The following is a 14,308-nucleotide window of genomic DNA, read 5'->3' as shown; positions in this document are numbered from 1 at the left end:
TCGGGGGCTGTGTAGAGCATCCAGAGGGAGGCTGGGACCGCCCAAACAGTAAGGGGTAAATCCTCCAGGGGGGTCCAGAGTCACCCTGGAGGGAAGCAGTGTCTCGTACCAATAGGCTCAATAAATAAGTCATCCAGGGTCCCCGAAAGCTGCAGAAGGCAATGTCAGCAAAGAGTAGGTGGGAGCCAGAGGGGGGGACAAGGGGCGCATCCAGGGGGAGGGGACACATATGCGGGAATGTCAAGCCCTTCCAGTACAGCGCATTAGGTATCACTCAGACCCCCCAAAGTGCAACTCCCCCATCTAAGGTCAAGACTCCAGAAGGGAAGATGAGCCGCCCTGGTCTGTACATGAAAGAACCTGCTGCCAAGGGGTTGGGGCCATCATCCCTTCCTCCAATGGGAGATGCCACCGGAATGAAAGCCCTGTGTCCTGTCAAGTGGTGCCCCTCTGACAATGTCGTTGTGGTATATGTGGAGCATCCAGGGAGAGGCAGGGACCACCCAAACAGTGAGGGGTAAAGCCTCCAAGGGGGACCGGTGTCGGACAGGAGGATAGCTGTGTCTTGTACAAGTTGGTTAATTAGACAAGTCATCCAGTGTGTTCCTGTGAGCAGCGGAAAGAAAGGTCGGTAAGGATTATGAATGGGTGGGGGCCAGGGAGTGCATAAAACTGCCACCAGATGACCGGGGCAGAGAGGGCAAGGGGATGAAACTCAGATCTGGTAGGTGGGGGCGGGGGTGAGGAGTGTCCCTCATATTACTCACGTTGGCCATACCTTGAAGCTGAGCGCTCTGCATACCCAGGACGTTCTTCTGTATAATCTAGCCTATCTGTATACATTAGCCTGTCTTTAGTACACATTAGTCGGTCCTCTGTATACACTAGTCTGTCTGTATACACTAGTGTATACAGATAAACTAGATTATACAGAAGAACGTCCTGGGTATGCAGAGATGGAGGCTAGGGTATACAGAGAGAGAGGCTAGAGTATGCATACTTGCTACTGTATACAGACGGACTAGTGTATACAGAAGACCAGCTAGTTTATATAGGGAGGCTAATGTGTGCAAAAGACAGGCTAGTGTATACAAATAGGCTAGATTATAGAGAAGAACATCTTGGGTATGCAGAGAGAGAGGCTGGGTTACACAGAGAGGCTGGTGTATGCAGACTTGCTAGTGTATACAGACGGACTAGTGTATAGAGAGGCTTGGGTATACAGAGAGCTAATGTATAAAGAGCAGCTAGTGTATACAAAAGACATCCAAGGGTATAAAGAGAGACTCGTGTATGCAGAAGACCGGCTAGTTTATACAGAGAGGCTAAAGTGTACAAAACACAGGCTAGATTATACAGAAGAACGTCATGGTTATGCAGAGATGGAGGCTAGGGTATACAGAGAGAAAGACTGTGTTACACAGAGAGGCAGGAGTATGCAGACTTGCTAGTGTATACAGATGGACTAGTGTATACAGTAGACCGGCTAGTTTATACAGAGAGGCTAATGTGTACAAAAGACAGGCTAGTGTATACAGATAGGCTAGATTATACATAAGAAGGTCCTGGTTATGCAAGAGATGAAGGCTAGGGTATGCAGAGAGAGAGGCTTGGTTACACAGACTTGCTAATGTATACAGACGGACTAGTGTATACAGAGGACCGGCTAGTTTATATAGAGAGGCTAATGTGTACAAAAGACAGGCTAGTTTAAACAGATAGGCTAGATTATACAAAAGAACGTCCTGGGTATGCAGAGATGGAGGCTAGGGTATACAGAGAGAGAGTGAGGCTGGGTTACACAGAGAGGCAGGAGTATGCAGACTTGCTAGGGTATACAGAGAGAGAGGCTAGAGTATGCATACTTGCTAGTGTATACAGGGGGACTAGTGTAATACAGAAGACCGGTTCGTTTATACAGAGAGGCAAATGTGTACAAAAGACAGGCTAGTGTATACAAATAGGCTAGATTATAGAGAAGAACGTCCTGGGTATGCAGAGATGGATGGCTAGTGTATACAGATAGGCTAGATTATACAGATAGGCTAGATTATAGAGAAGAACGTCCTGGGTATGCAGAGAGAGCAGTTGGGTTACAAAGAGAGGCTAGTGTATGCAGACTTGCTAGTGTATACCGGTGCACTAGTGTATACAGAGAGGCTTGGGTATACAGAGAGCTAATGTATAAAGAGATGCTAGTGTATACCGACGGACTAGTGTATACAGAGGACCGGCTAGTTTATACAGAGAGGTTAATGTGTACAAAAGACAGGCTAGTTTATACAGATAGGCTAGATTATACAGAAGAACGTCTTTGGTATGCAGAGATGGAGGCTAGGGTATACAGAGAGAGAGAGCGAGGCTGGGTTACACAGAGAGGCAGGAGTATGCAGACTTGCTAGTGTATACAGATGGACTAGTGTATACAGTAGACCGGCTAGTTTACACAGAGAGGCTAATGTGTACAAAAGACAGGCTAGTGTATACAGATAGGCTAGATTATACAGAAGAAGGTCCTGGTTTATGCAAGAGATGGAGGCTAGGGTATGCAGAGAGAGAGGCTTGGTTACACAGACTTGCTAGTGTATACAGATGGACTAGTGTATACAGAGGACCGGCTAGTTTATACAGAGAGGCTAATGTGTACAAAAGACAGGCTAGTGTATACAAATAGGCTAGATTATAGAGAAGAACGTCCTGGGTATGCAGAGATGGAGGCTGGGTTACACAGAGAGGCTAGTGTATGCAAGCTTGCTAGTGTATACAGACGGACTAGTGTATACAGTAGACCAGCTAGTTTATACAGGAAGGCTAATGTCTACAGAAGACCGGCTAGTGTATACACATAGGCTAGATTATAGAGAAGAACGTCCTGGGTATGCAGAGATGGAAGCTAAGGTATACAGAGAGAGAAGTTGAGTTACAAAGAGAGGATAGTGTAGGCAGACACTGTATATGTATATGTATAAAGAGATGCTAGTGTATACAAAAGACAACCAAGAGTAGACAGTGAGGATCGTGTATACAGAAGACCGGCTACAGAGAAGCTAATTTGTACAAAAGACAGGCTAGTGTATACAGATAGGCTAGATTATACAGAGGAAGGTCCTGGGTATGCAGAGATGTAGGCTAGGGAATCCAGAGAGAGACTGTGTTACACAGAGAGGCTAGAGTATGCAGAAGAACGGCTATTTTTTTTTTACAGATAGGCTTGTGTATACAGAAGACAGTCTGGGGAATTCAGTGAGGCTAGTGTATGCAGAGAGGCTGGGACACCAAGACTATTGTAAAAAGAAGGCAGGCTAGTGTATATAGATTACGGGCACCTGTATACAGAAGACAGAGAGGCTAGTCTATATTGAGTGGCTGGTGTACACAGAGAGATTAATGTATACAGAAAAGCTAGCGTGTAAAGAAGACAGGACTTTATTTTTTGCTAATGCAACTACTTTTGAAACATATAAAGTGCTTTTTTCATATTTTGGTGCTGTTAAAAAGTGGTGTATTGTCAGTGGTGATATCAATGTGACAGTTAATGTGGAGAACTACAACTATTCAAAATAGAGCAAAAGAGTGCTAAGTTTATTTTGTTAAGTCATTGACTGATAGACGTTAAGTAATTGGCCGTTATTGGTTTGGCAGTACATGGTTTATTTTGATCTAAGATAGTTTTATTCTCTACTTATAGCCGAGTTTTAGACGACTTTATTATTTGCATTATTCGCATTATTCATATATATTATGCAGAGTGTAAGTATTGCAGTGAGACGATATTGCTTTTAAAAGATTTGTATTATTATACATAGCATTGTTAGCAGACCAATAGGACAATTTACATGGCTTAATATTGCAGAGCGTAATTTATCAGGAAAGAGATTCAAAGCGTTAGTTGCAGTAGCTTCATAAAACTGAGAAATCGTTGCATTACTCTAAATTTAAAATATGTTCCGGCAGCACTGAAAAGACGATATTAGATGAGTGATCTACACATTTCGTTTACTATTTCACTATACCGGCTAAATGTTAATATGTTAATATGTGCTGCGTGTAAGGTAGAAATTTGATGGTTTAGTGTGAGCTGGTTTACCAGGATTTAGAGATAGTAATCTGTTTATACTAGTAATAAATATAGCAAAATAACTATAACGGGTTTAAGTGGAAATACACGAAATAACAGCAACAACGTGTGTAGGTTTTTATCAATCAAGTTCATTACGTGTCTTTAATCATGTAGTGAATATACCCCAATATTGGAGCACAAGGATGAGAAAGCATAATAACTAACAGAGGATGACATGGCAAAAAGACAAACTGCATTAGAAATGTGAATATGAATTAGAGTTGAAATGCCAATCGCCACGGCTACGTACAGCAAAGTGTGAGCTAAGCAGCTAAATATTCTGCAATAGCAGAGATTAAGTATTGCAGTCGAAATGAGATCGGAAGCGTTAGTTGCAGTAGCTCCAAAATAACTGAGAAATCATTTCATTACTCTAAATGTAAAAGTTATCCCGATAGCACTGAGTGGACTGATATTAGATGAGTGATCGTTGTAGTACAAATTCAGTTTCCTATAGCAGAGAGATACCAGCTAAATGTGAGACGAGCAATTAAACTGTTCACGGCATTACTCTTAATATGTGCAGCGTGTAAAGAAGCAATAAGATGGTTTTGTATTATCCTAAAATTAGCAGTATACGTAATAAAGGTGAGTAGGTAACCTGGATTTAGACATAGCAAACTCTATAATCTAATTTAGCAAAATTAGAAAGGATAATATTGAGACAGTATATACAGGTAGAGTTTAAGTGGAAATACACAAAATATCTAGCTTACCTTTACATTGTTCAATAGAGCGTTGCAAAGAAATACCAAGGCAGAATGTCGGAATAGCAATTAGATGAGATGATTGCTGTAATCATGAAATATAAGCAACGCCTAGGTTAATATCGGATGAGAAAGTATAATAACTGGCAAAGTATGACATGGCAAAGAGACAAATTGCATTAGAGATGTGAGATGGACATGAAATGTCAATCCCCATTGGTTACTTACATGTAAACGCGGCTACATACAGCAAAGTGTGAGCTAAGCAGCTAAAGGGTATTTAAGAGTAAATTGACGTAGCTTGAAAATTCCAACGTGTAAATCGTTCCATTAATTATGTTACGCACGAAGACGGCTTACACTGACTGTTTTCCGTTTCCACTGGTCATCGGCATAATGTATCAGTAACCATGAACATTAATAATGATAGACAGCTTACATTAGGATGTATGCATGATGTGAATGTAAAATGAATGTAAAATAGTTGCATTATGTGTTATTAATGTATTGCTATGCTTTGCTACTGCAACCACTTCTCAATCAAGTAAACCGTCCCACTGCTTTTCTCACATTTTGCCGCTGTTAAAAAATGTGTTGCAAGTGTTATGTGTTACAAATGGTTATCAGTGTGACAGTTAATGTGGAGAAGAAGTAATACACAAAATAGAGTCAGAAAGAGAATCCTATTGCATAGAGGTAGCGAGAGATGGTTGCATTAATCTTAATGTGCAGTGTGTAAAAGGTTTTAAAAAGATGGTTTTGTGTGACTTTTGCTTTAACGTAAAATTAGCTGTAGACATTATAACTTGTTACAAAGATTTAGAGATAGTAATCTCTATAAAATAATAATAATAAGTATAGCAAAACAAATTAGGAAAATTCTGAGGCAGTATGTATAGGTCGAGATATAGTGAATACACAAAAGGGATCAAGGGATAGTAGCAAAGTCAAGGGATAAATGCAAAGGTACTCTATTTAACAGTAAATTGACGTAGCTTGCAAATTCCAACGTGTAAATCGTTCCATTCATTTTGCTGCTCAAGAAGACGGCTTACACTGACTGTTTTCCGTTTCCTCTGGAAAGAGAATCCTATTGCATAGAGGTAGCGAGAGATGGTTGCATTACTCTTAATGTGTAAAGGTTTTAAATGGTTTTGTGTGAATTTTAATTTAACGTAAAATTAGCTGTGGACATTATAACTATGGTTAGGTTTACAATGATTTAGAGTTAGTAATCTCTATGATATAATAATAATAAGTATAGCAAAACAAATTAGGAAAATATTGAGGCAGTATATATAGGTCGAGATAAAGTGAATACACAAAAGGGATCAAGGGATAGTTGCAAAGTCAAGGGATAAATGCAAAGGTACTCTATTTAATAGTAAATTGACGTAGCTTGCAAATTCTAACGTGTAAATCGTTCCATTAATTTTGTTACGCACGAAGACGGCTTACACTGACTGTTTTCCGTTTCCACTGGAAAGAGAATCCTATTGCATAGAGGTAGCGAGAGATGGTTGCATATGGCAGAAAGACGGCTTACACTGCTTTTCTCACATTTTGCTGCGGTAAAAAGAAATGTTTTGTCACTGTGTTTTAACTGTGACAGATAAGGTGGAGAAAAAGAAGTAATACAGAAAATAGAGTCAAAACGTGGAAACGTTTATTTGTCATGACAGCTGATACTGGTTGAGCAATAAAACTGTTTTATTAAGATGTAAGACTAGTTTTATTCTCTACATGTAGGCTTTTAACCGAGTTGTATAATATAGGCGACCAATAGGACATTTAAATGGCTTAATATTGTAGGGAGGAAGTATCGCTGTTCAAAGGTAAGAGATTGAAAGCTTAGCTTGAAAATGGCCGAGAAATAGTTGCGTTAGTCTAAATTTAAAGGATATGCCGGTACCAATGAGAAAGCTTATTGATTGACTAGTTGATCTTTGCATTACACAATCCTATTATTATTATTATTATTATTATTATTATTAAGATCATAGTGCAGAGAGATACTCAGTTAATGTCAGAGATACTCGGTCAATGTCAGAAAAGCAATAAAACTGTTTACATCGTTAGAGAGCGATGGTTACATTACTCTTAGTATGTGCAGCATGTCTGGTAGCAAAAAGCGGTAGAAGTGAATAGATTTAAGCGGATTTTGAGATAGTACTCTCCATTTCTAATAAGAAATAAAGAAAAATAAGTCAGGATGGTGTGTCAGGACTGTCACATACTCAAGGTCCCGGTACAAATATGCAAAATAGAGCAAAAGAGTACATGGTTTATTTTGATGTATGATAGTTTTATTGCATGCTTGATGTGGATGATTAAAATCGTGTAGTGATCTATATTTAGCATAAGAATGAAAAGGCATAACATGGCAATGAGACAAACTCCATTAGAGATGTGAGCTAGATGAAATGATGAAATGTCTCTGTATAGCCCAGATTGTCTTCTGTTATCACTTAGCCTACCCTCTAAATTCACTAGCCTCTCTATATACACCAGCATGTTTACACTAGCCGGTCTTCTGCATACAATAGCCTGTCTTCGATATACACTAGCCTATGTTCTGAATACACTAGCCCGTCTTCTGTCTTCTGTATGCCCTAGCCTGTCTTCTGTATACATTAGTCTCTCTGTATAAACTAGCATCTCTGTATAACCCCAAAATGTCTTCTGTAAAAACTTGTCTCTCTTTATAGCCTGTCTAGCCTTTCTTCTGTACACACTAGCTTCTCTGTATACACTAACCAGGCTTCTATATACAATAGCTTCACTCTATGCACTAGCCTCTCTGTATAATCTAGCCTCTCTATATACCCTCTCTCTATATATAGTGTTCTGCATCTCCGTAGTGGTAGCCTCTCCGTAGAAGCCAGCCTTTATTCTGTATTCACTAGCCTTTCTTCTGTATGCTGTAGTCTTTTATATATACTAGCTTCTCTGTACACCCTTGCATCTCTGTAATACACTAAACCCTCTGTATACCACAGCCTGTCTTCTGTATACACTAGACTGTAAACACTAGCTAGAATACACCAGCCTGTCTTCTGTACCCACTAGACTCTCTGTATACACTACCCAGTCTTCTGTATACACTGTCAGCTTGGATGTATACCCAAGCCTGTCTTCTGTATACACTAGTCTCTCTATATCCACTGTCCTATCTGTATACACTCGACTCTCTCTATACACTAACCTCTCTATATACACTAACATCTTTGTATATACTAGCCTCTCTTTAAATTAGCCTCTCTGTGTACCCCAGCCTCATTGTTTACTCTAGCATCTCTGTATACTCAAGCCTATCTGCATTCACTAGCCTGTATTCACTAGCCTTATATATACTAGCTTCCTGCTTCTCTGTACACCCTTGCATCTCTGTACACTAGACTCTCTGAATACACTAAACCCTCAGTATACCACAGCCTGTCTTCTGTATACATTGGACTGTAAAAACTAGCTAGAATACACCAGCCTGTCTTCTTTACCCAAAAGACTCTCTGTATGCACTACCCAGTCTTCTGTATACACTGTCAGCTTTGATGTATACCCAAGCCTGTCTTCTGTATACACTAGTTTCTCTATATGCACTGTCCTTTCTGTATACTCTCGACCCTCTCTATACATTAACCTCTCTATATACACTAACATCTTTGTATATACTAGCCTCTCTTTAAATTAGCCTCACTGTTTACTCTAGCATCTCTGTATACTCAAGCCTATCTACATACACGAGTCTTCTGTATTGTGTATTAACTAGCCTTTCTTCTGTATGCTGTAGTCTTCTATATATACCAGCTTCTCTGTACACCCTTGCATCTCTGTAAACACTGTGTAAACTAGCCAGTCTTATGTATACACTAGACTCTCTGAATACACTAAACTCTCTGTATACCACAGCCTGTCTTCTGTATACACTAGACTGTAAAATCTAGCTAGAATACACCAGCCTGTCTTCTGTACCCACTAGACTCTCTGTATACACTACCCAGTCTTCTGTATAGAATGTCAGCTTTCATGTATACCCTTTCTGTATACACTAGCTTCTCTATATGCACTGTCCTTTCTGTATACACTCGACTCTCTCTATACACTAACCTCTCTATATACACTAACATCTTTGTATTTGTCTTTAAACTAGCCTCTCTGTGTACCCCAGCCTCACTGTTTACTCTAGCATCTCTGTATACTCAAGCCTATCTACATACACGAAACCTGTATTCTGTATTCACTAGCCTTTCTTCTGTATGCTGTAGTCTTCTATATATACCAGCTTCTCTGTACACCCTAGCACTGTAACAGTACTAGGTTCCTGTATTACAGAAACAGAACACCAGCAATAAGGTGTATACTGTGCAGGAGGCACACAACACCGACTCTAACTTCTGCACTGCAGATGCATGTATTGCAGAAATTGAACACCAGTAATAAAGGGTAGCTTCAGGTGTGTACTGTGCAGGAGGCACATAACACCCATTGTAACAGTGCTAGGTTCCCAAGCAGTAAAGACACTGTCCCTGCCTATCGTCCTCTTTCCCTGACCACCGCAACACACTATACAAGGCCGCCATGCTGGCGGCCTTATATAGTGTGGGGTGTGTACTAAACCCCCCTGAGCTATAATTGGCCGCAGGAATCCTGCCTGTGGTGAATTGTGGCTCTCCTCACACAGGATGTCACATCTGTTCTTATTATATAGAACCTATTATGCTCCTCGTAAACTTTTTCAGTTTGGCCAAACGGCCGGACGCAAGTTGCCCCCGGTGCGGGAACATGGGGGGAGACATGATGCACATGTTTTGGAGATGCCCGAAGTTGATCCGCTACTGGACAGAGGTGACAGGAACCATTGATCGGGTGGTTGGAACCTCCACCATGATGGAGGCAAAGTATTGTCTCCTGGGATTAGTTGAAGGAGTTGGAAACCCGGGAAGTAGCCAGATGGCAGTTCTGAGATGCCTATTTCAGGCAAGGAAACTGATTGCCCAACCCTGCTTAGCCTCCAATGTTGGCAATGACTTGGTTTTTTTCGCTTGTTTCCCAAGATGACCATGTTGGCGTTTGTCAAGATGGTTGAGAGTGCCCGAAGAGATCGCCTATGGCCCCATCACCTTGAAAGTGCCTGATCTTGTCTGATCTCGGAGGCTAAGCATTGTCGGGCCTGATTAGTAACTGGATGGGAGACCAACTGGGAATACCAGGTGCCGTAGCATTCTTTTTATGTTGTTGGCGTTGACATGCTTTTTTTTCCGCTTGTTTCCCAAGGTGATCATCTTGGCATTTGTCAAGAGGGCTGAGAGAGCCCAAAGAAATCTCCTACGGCCACATCCCCCTGAAAGCGCCCGATCTCATCTGATCTCAGAGGCTAAGCAGGGTCCGGCCTGGATAGTACTTTGACCTGTTTTTCTTTCGCTTGTTTCCCAAGGTGACCATTTTAGCATCAGTCAAGAGTTTTGAGTATGTCCCAAAGCGTTCGCCTGAGGTCACATCACCCTGAAAGCGCCCGATCTCAGAGGCTAAGCAGGGTCTGGGTCAGATGGGAGACCGCCAGGGTCTATGTTGTTGGCGTTGACCTTTTTTTTTTCACTTGTTTCCCAAGATAACCATCTTGGTATTTGTCAAGAGGGTTGAGAGTGTCTAAATAGAACACCTATGGCCACATCACCCTGAAAGTGCACAATCTCATCTGATCTCGGAGGCCTAGCAGTGTACGGCCTGGTTAATACCTGTATGGGAGACCATCTGTGAATACCAGGTGCCGTAGGCTTCTTTTTATGTTGTAGGCATTTACCTGTTTATTTTCGCTTGTTTCCCAAGGTGACCATCTTGGTGTTTAACAAGAGGGTTGAGAGTGCCCAAAGAGATCACCTACGGCCCCATCACCCTGAAAGCGCCCAATCTCATCTGATCTCAGAGGCTAAACAGTGTCGGGCCTGGTTAGTACCTGAATGGGAGACCGCCTGGAAATACCAGGTGCCATAGACTTATTTTTTTGTTGTTGGCTTTGAACTGTTTTTTTCGCTTGTTTCTCAAGGCGACCATCTTGGCGTTTGTCAAGAGGGTTGGCCGTGTCTTGAAGAGAACGCTTACGGCCGGATGCCGTAGGATTCTTTTTATGTTGTTGGCTTTGACCTGTTTTTTTTCCCTTTTTTCCCAAGGTGACCATCTTGGCATTTGTCAAGAGGGTTAAGAGTGCACAAAGAAATTGCCTACGGGCACAACACCCTGAAAGCGCCCAATCTCGTTTGGTCTCAGAGGCTAAGCAGGGTTGGGCCTGGTTTGTACCTGGATGGGAGACCGCCTGGGTTTTCCAAATGCTGCAGGCTTCTTTTTATGTTGTTGGCATTGACTTGTTTTTTTTTGTTTGTTTCCCAAGGTGACCATCTTGGCGTTTGTCAAGAGGGTTGAGCGTGCATTTGATCTCAGAGGCTAAGCAGGGTTGGGACCTGGTTAGTACCGGGATGGGAGACCGCCTGGGATTTCTCGATGCCATAGGCTTTTTTTTTTAAGTTGTTGGCATTGACTTATTTATTTTTTTTGTTTTATTCTTTTATTAAGTATAAGTAGAACAATATAAATATAACAGTCAACCATACAGCATGACCCAGGGTCACAATTACATGCTAACAAAAAATAGGCAGCCAAATAACTCTGGGTTCTCAGAGGGGAGTCCTACAGTTTCATGCAGAAAATAGAGAAACCCCACCTCCGACATGTAGTACAGTATAACTAGTGCAGCTCCGTTCGGACAAATGTAATCATGGAGAACAACTGGGACCACAGCGAGCCAGCTTATCATGACCTACGTGAACCAGAGCAAAATATGAGCCGGTCATGTCCAGAACCCTGGGGTTCTTCTGGGTCCCGAAGGCTAGTAAGGAGACAAGGCATAGTCAAAAGGGAGGACGGGGGAAGAAGAGAGTGCAAAGAGGGAGAGAGAGGAGGTGGGGGGATGGCGACGGGGAAAAAAAGAAAAATAAAGACAAAAAGGAGGGGGGGAATGCCACCCAGGGCAGACATGGCCTACGTAGGTAAACGTTAGATGTTCAGTCGTTTTCTGGGACGGAGGCACTGCTCACCTCCCGAATGTAGTCTCGAGTACCAGTAAAATACGTCCAGGGCCTCCATGTAACACTAAATGCCTCTTCAGTGTTGTGAAGGGTGGCGGTCAATTCTTCCATCCGGAGAATATGATTGACTTTGGAATACCACAGCACCTTGGATGGGGGCTGAGGCTGCCTCCACAGTGCGGGAATGCAGGCCCGGGCGGCATTCAGGAGTTGCATCGTGAGGGTTTTTTTGTATTTTCGAACAGGCTGTTCGGTCAAGTGTAGAAGGCACGCTACTGGGAACCCAAAAGTTCCTCAAGGTCGGGCATGCCCAGAAAAGGTGTCCCATGGTCCCCATATCTGAATTTCACCTCCAACAAACATCCGGGATCGATCTATCCATTTTATTCAGAAGGTATGGGACTCTATACCAGCGTGAGACTATCTTGTATCTTGATATTGGTTTGCGATGGAAGCTTTATGTACTAAGGTCAGGATCTTCCCTATCTGTTGTGGGGTAAATGTGATGCCTAAGTCCCTCTCCTCCTCCTGACTACTCAATAGGTTGTACAGGAGGGAGAGGGTGTGTCGCACAGGTTCCCTTTTGTGACAGATGGATTTATAGGGTGTCAGGTCTCTAGGAGTGTAGGGGGCCCTTTGTATGGCCAGAAGAAAGTGACGAAGTTGATAAGCACTAAACAAGTCAAGCGGAGGGTCAGAAAGCTCGGCGACAGTTTACGTGGTCGGGAGCCCTCCCGTGGGCCACACCTCTCCCAGACGCTGTTTCCCCACCACTGTCAACTGTCGCAGTTTCTTGTTGGTAAATCCCGATGGGAAGTCTGGATTACCTATAACCGGAGTCATTGGTGATGGCAGGGGAGCAATGTGTGTGCAGCGGAACAACCTCCGCACAACAGCCAACGTAGCTCCCACTACGGGGTGACCTCTGAGGTCTTTTGGTAGGGAGGACAGGAGCCACGGGGAGGTCAATAGGGGAATGGATCCATCCTCAATCTCCATCTCCACCCACTGCTTGTGTGGGCCATTACAATGCCAATCAACGACTCTCGCTAGCAGAGTCACTCTGTAGTATTGTCTGAGATCTGGGAGACCCAGACCCCCCTTGTCCTTTGGTCTGGCAAGCAATTGCAAACGGGCTCTGGGCGGTTTGCGCGCCCAAATAAAGTCCCGGAGCAGCACCTGCAGTTGTCTGAAAAAAATTGGGGGTAACCGGATCGGTAATGTCTGGAACATGTATAAGATCCGAGGGAGGGCCATCATTTTGAATGCATTACAGCGCCCGAACCAGGTCAGTGTTAAAGCATTCCAGTTTCCCAAATCAGATTTCAGTCTATCCAGGAGAGGGACAAAATTAAGCAGGTACAATTGCGCTAAATCCGCTGCGATGTCAACGCCCAGTTAACGTATAGATTTTTCAGCCCAGTAGAATGGAAAAGAGGAGCGGAGCCTCTTGGCCTCACCATCCGGAACCGATATATTCAATACATATAGGCTGTCGTGTCGCTGTAGAGACGCAAGTATTTTGGGAAGCAAAATGTGTGGATTGGAGACGGAAAAAATTAGATCGTCAGCGTACGCCGCAATTTTGTGGTGTGCCGAGGGTTTGGATATGCCAGTAATATTCGGGTCATTCCGAACGTGACACATAAGTGGTTCCAGTGTCAGAATTAAAATTAGGGGAGACAGAGGGCACCCCTGCCTCGTCCCATTAGTGATGGGGAAAGAGTCCGAGCACCACTCGGTCACCCGTACCCCTGCCGATGGCGTGGAGTAAAGCGACATTACCCAGCTCATCATGTTGGGGCCAAGACCTATATGTTCCAGGGTGGCCTGCATAAAGTGCCAGGCCACCCTGTCAAAGGCCTTCTCCGTGTCCGTTGACAACATAAGCAAGGGCCTTCCCTGTACATGCGCCGCATGGATTAAATTGAGGACTCGGGCCGTATTGTCTCTAGCTTCCGACTTATTTTTATTTTTTTGCTTGTTTCCCAAGGTGACCATCTTGGCGTTTGTCAAGAGGGTTGAAAGTGCCTGAAGAGATTGCCTACGGGCACATCACCCTGAAAGCACCCGATCTCGTTTGATGTTGGAGGCTAATAGAGTCGGGCCTTGTTAGTACCTGGATGGGAGACCGCCTGGGAATACCAGGTGTCGTAGACTTCTTTTTATGTTGTTGGCGTTGACCTGTTTTTTTTTCGCTTATTTCCCAAAGTGACCATCTTGGTGTTTGTCAAGAGGGTTGAGAGTGCCTGAAGAGATTGCCTATGGCCACATCACTCTGAAAGCACCCAATCTCGTCTGATCTTGGAGGCTAAGAAGAGTCGGGCCTGGTTAGTACCTGGATGGGAGACCACCTGGGATTACCAGTTATTGTAGGCTTCTTTTTATGTTGTTGGCGTTGA

At 43.2% G+C, this 14,308-nt stretch overlaps 2 pseudogenes; both read left to right on the top strand.

Annotated features, from left to right (window-relative positions):
- The first annotated feature begins 10,702 nt into the window (after positions 1 to 10,702).
- Positions 10,703 to 10,821, top strand: LOC143937022 (5S ribosomal RNA; annotated as a pseudogene).
- A 3,345-nt stretch (positions 10,822 to 14,166) lies between these two features.
- LOC143937488 (5S ribosomal RNA) lies at positions 14,167 to 14,285 on the top strand (annotated as a pseudogene).
- Positions 14,286 to 14,308: the final 23 nt, after the last annotated feature.

The sequence above is a fragment of the Lithobates pipiens genome, unplaced genomic scaffold (assembly GCF_037356315.1).
Source record: "Lithobates pipiens isolate NorthernLeopardFrog02 unplaced genomic scaffold, aLitPip1_a1.2 Scaffold_28, whole genome shotgun sequence".
NCBI classification, from domain to species: domain Eukaryota; kingdom Metazoa; phylum Chordata; class Amphibia; order Anura; family Ranidae; genus Lithobates; species Lithobates pipiens.
This window is presented reverse-complemented; position numbering and strand designations above follow the sequence as displayed.